The sequence below is a fragment of the Pyrus communis genome, chromosome 14 (assembly GCF_963583255.1).
Source record: "Pyrus communis chromosome 14, drPyrComm1.1, whole genome shotgun sequence".
Classification (NCBI taxonomy): domain Eukaryota; kingdom Viridiplantae; phylum Streptophyta; class Magnoliopsida; order Rosales; family Rosaceae; genus Pyrus; species Pyrus communis.
In genome coordinates this window covers 8,522,610-8,527,779 of record NC_084816.1, presented here as the reverse complement: position 1 = coordinate 8,527,779, position 5,170 = coordinate 8,522,610, and positions in this window count along the sequence as shown.

Below are 5,170 nucleotides of genomic sequence, written 5' to 3'. Positions count from 1 at the left end.
TACAAAAGGACCCTCAAGTGGGAAAACCACTTGAGTTGGCCGGCCAAATGAAGGGGGAAGTGGGTAGGTCTCACCCACCTTGCATTATTTCAACATAAAGAAGAAGAAAAATATATCTTGTTTGCCACTTAGTTTTGCTTTAAGGACTTTAGGGAAGAGGGTGATGGAAATATATATCTAGACAAGTCTAGGTATTAATTTAAATTTTGGTGTAGGCTATGGATGGTATGTACATCATCCATAACCACAAAACAATGCATATAAAACCATTTTCACCAAAAACCAAACCATGAACACCAAGAACAAAACCATGAACATATTTTTCAAGATTTGTATGTTCTTGGTGATTTTTCAAACCCAAAAAACAAAAGTGACAAGATCACTACTTTCTAGCTTCAAAGTGTGTGTGTGAGGTTCAAAACAAAACACAAACACTAACAAAAAAAATCCCCATTTAGCCGAACCCCCTTTAAGGAATAAAACCCCAAAATTTTTGTTTCTAAACCCTCTTTTTATTCATGCATCCAAAACATTTTTGCATACATATCTTTCTCAACTATTGATACACCTTTTTCAACATTTGAAAAGACAAAAGATAAACATATTTTGAATGAAAAACAATTTAAACTCAAACTTCATTCATGCATCAAAAACACTTTTCTTGCATATCCTTTTCAACTTTTGATTTACAATTTTTCAACACTTTGAAAAAACAAAAGATAAACATATTTTGAATGAGGCAATAATATGACATACATAAAATTAAAACCCATATGCATAAAATCTAAAAGGACACATCATACATAAACCTTTGGCTCTTGATACCACTTGAAGGGAAATATATGAGATTCATGTGGGATTTCTAGTGACTAGCATGCATATACAATTCAAAATTTATATACGAAAGCAACGGAAGCATGTCATACATTTTATCAAAGCTATAGTCATGCAAATCCCCTTCAAGATGCATAGGTTTATATAAGATGCATCAAAACAAAATTTATAAGAAGAACAAACTAGAGGTTTAGTTTTATACCTCTTGATCTAGATCTTAGACCAAGGATGGACCACCTCCAAGATCTTTGCTCCTCAAACTCCTTGAGCCTAGCCTCCCTCCTTGCTTCCTCCACTTTGTATAGTAAGTGCTCCTAGGTTCTCTTCAAGTTTCCAAAGATATGAAAACCTCTAAAGATCCTCACCCACTTTGTAATGAGAAAGATGAAGGAATAACCAAAAGGGTGTATAGATGATTAGTTAAATCACCCCCTTGGTGGCCGGCCCTTTGTGTTCAAGAGAGAGAGCTTTTCTTTTTCTCTTTTGTTATTTTAGAACACATCAAAACCCTAATGAATCTTTCACTATAAAGTTCCTTTTATTACATAAAGAAACAAGTCAACAATTGACCTTCTCTCTCCCTCTCTTTGGCCGGCCATATGTGTTTGGTTTGGGCTTTGGGCTTTTAATTATTTCAAGTCATCCAATGCTTGAATAAAAGCCCAATGGGTTTTGGCCCAATGGGCCTAATTAAACCCGAACGTTTCTATAAGGCCAAAACGATCTTTATCGCTTTTATGATTTCTTTAGACTTTCTAAATTAATCAAAACACTTAATTAATCCAATTAATTATTTCCTTCATCCATTAGTTACTCACTACAAGAGTGTATTGGTGAAAAATCTTTTAGGTTCTAATTAGCAAGGCAGCGAGGTGATTGGCACCAATCCAATTGATTATTCAATCACTTAGTGAATTAAAACTTACTTTTAATTCACCTTCCTTTTGATGACTACATTTAATCATCTAGAAGAACTCACAAGCCATGAGTGACATCTAACCATATATCATGGCTACCCAAGCTAATGTAGAAGTTATTCGGAGAACCTATTCAGTTGGAATTACAATGTAATTCGATCCTTCTCTAAAACAATACTCTCAATCACATTACTAGGGTATGGATTTATAATGTCAAACCCCTAATGTGATTATTCCAACTTATATGATTCATTTGAGACGTATAGGAACGCTTTCCTTTATTACGCTCGATACTTCGGCCGAAGATTCCCGAATCATATCTTAGAGTATTCATCCTCTCTTATCGAGGATTAGAGATTCCTTGTTGCGCATTCACTTGCCTTCATGGCTAAGTGGCTTAACCCCAACGATGCCTTGGACACTCGCGAACGGAATGACTTTAACATAATCAAAGATTAAGTACTTAACCACATGACAACGACGATGCCTCAGGTCAAAGGATTACTTACATTATTCCAACCATTAGAGTTACTTGCTTGACATGTGAGTAGACCTCCATGCAAGTACTCTCGTTCGATTGTGTTCAGTGAACTCATTCCCTTAATGAGCACCTACATACTTGTCTTAGTGTCGCTACACAAATGGGATGAGACTTTCCATCCTTCCAATTGAAGCGGACATAGTATGTACCGGTCTATGGATTGTCAGTATCCCTCCGACAATCCTATGACCAAGAACCTTTTTGGACATGATGGTTATGAGAAGAAGGTCTCTGTAATCTAACATCATTAGGTTACTTCTTCCATCGATCCATTGTCCATGGATTCACTATTTAGGACATATTTTGTTCATTGAGATAGTCCTAATTAGTATCTTTGCCTTCCGATGTATAAGAGTCATATATACATCAATTCATTGTCCTGAAAGGTTTCTTCCAAAGATTGACTTTCAGGGCATATTTCCAACAGTACCAGCCGGACCAACAAAAAAGAAGGCCAAAAATTCACGGAGAAGGTCGGAAAACTTCAAAGGTCTATAATAGGTTCAAAACTCAACCATTTTCAATGAAAAAAAAAGTCAAAATGAAGCTAAAGATATAGAGATTCAAAATATACCCATTTGGGCTTTAACCGTGGCCGGAGTTGGCCAAAAAACCTACAAAAATCGTGGTTCTCGCAGGAAAACTAGGGAAGTCTCCTTTCGCCGTTTATGTGATACTCAATCGTCCAAAACACACAAACACACTCAGAATCGAATCATGAGGACAAAAGGATAAGGTTTTGAGTATTTCCAAAGCTTACCTAGGTCAGCATCGGCAAAAGTTCGCTGGAGAAGACAATGACTAGTGGCAATGGCCACTGCGCAGTTCGAATCCATTAACCCAATGTCTTGAGCATGTTAGGTGATGTGATGGTGGTGACCAACTTCGAGGCTAGCGGTTGAGACTTGTCGGAGTGGGCAAGGTGATGGTTATTGGGCTCAGTCATGGCGCACATCTGAGATGGGAAGAGAGCTAACAGAGGGAGAAAGATGAGAGGGAAAAGAGATGAGGGAGAGTTTGAGAGAGAATGGAGTAAGGTGACGTGGTAGAAAATGAGTGGGAATTTGAAGAAATGAGGGCAGAGAGGAATAGGCGTGGGCCCCGTTGGCTCACAAAACAACACACAATATCTCTCCAAATGAAATTACCAATTTGCCCTCGGCATTCGATGCTTCATAAAATTTTAACCGTAACTTTGAGTTCGATTTCGCTTACGCCCACGTATTCGTAGAAATGAAGACTATACGAATACAGTAAAATAGTAGCTCATACGCGTCACAAAATGATTGTTAACAAAAGTCAACAATCTTGCCTCTAGTGGCATTTTCGTCGATTCACTCTTTTAAAATTAATGAAGCCGTAAAATAAGGGACGGGGTTTTACACTTAAGGCTTAAATTGAAAATCTTTTGGCAAAAATTGATTAACTTATATATCAAACTTGCTAAAATACCATCTCAAAAGTTTAAGTTGAGGGTATAGCTATATATTGTTGGACACACTGACGTAGTTTGTTTATTGGACGATGAATAACCAGTTACAGAATATGAATTCTGGGATCTAACTAACGTAGTTTCACCATGTGTTCTTGTTGCTATGGGATATGGAGCGGGGGTGTGACATGGTATTAGCACATGTAGTTCTAATGTTGACGTAGTTGCTAGGAGTTTGTACATGCATATTCTTATCAAATGCCTTTTGATCTATTGAATGTAGGGTAAAATATAAATTATGTAATTTGTACTCTTTTATCTTTCACCAAAGCTTCGACGCATTAGAATCTTAAGCGTAAAATGGTGTCGAGACTAACTTAGTGGTGGATTTCAATGTTAGAGGGTTCTAGTAGGTTTGTCAAAATTCAATTTGGTGACCAATTGAACATCTTGATAGCTAAAACGTAAAGCTCATACATGGCACAATCTGAGCCATTAAATTTTTGTCAATGCCTGTAAACAGAGCTCTTTGTATAGTCTTGTACTATAGAAAAACATGTTGAGGATTCTATTCCCTTATTAGAAAGAGGCAAGGAAAAGGAATCGTATCAACTAGTTGATTTGTTTTTTGATCACATGTTAGTAAATATAGAGAAAGAAAGTTAAAAAGTGAAATGATTCATAAACATGAGAAAGTTAAGCAATGAAATAAATTTCATACCCATATTTTAATGAACGCTGAAAACTGAAGAATCAAAATAATTCTAATTTGTATTCCTTGTAACTAAACTTGCAATCAACCTTTCAAATTTCCAAGAAGTTTAATATTCACTTGAAAACTACTGCCCTGAACTACAAAGTTCCAGGAATCTAAGTTTCATGAAAATTTGAAAATCCTAATCCAAACATAACAATTCATGAAACTTTTTTTTTTTCTTTTTCATATCATAAAATTTCAAATTTATTTGTACCGTCAAAATTTTCTATAAAAAAAAATAAATATTACTTGTACACGAACACTCACAAATGAATTTTAAGATGTGTTTCACACAAAGATCATACATTGTTTACCATGCATTCAAGAATCTTATCAAACTTCAACTACTCTAGGTATCAGATAAACTATCAGTTAATCATATGAGTGGGTTAGCCGTTAGATTTGATTTTCACAACTGTCTAAATTTTCTTTTATCAATCTCAATTATTCATTTTTCTTATCACTTAGTTATACGTAATATTGAAGAAAAATGTGTATAATAATGCCAAACTATTAATTTGTTTTTATTTTCTTTATTTATTTTAAAAAATTGCAACCTTTGTTCTAAAACAAATTGTACCCTTGTAATTAAAAAAGGGATGGCATCTGCTCGTTGGGACATGGGAAGGGCAAACTTGTCATAAAACGAAAAGAAATCAAAATGACGTTTTCGTCCCCCACAAGGAAGC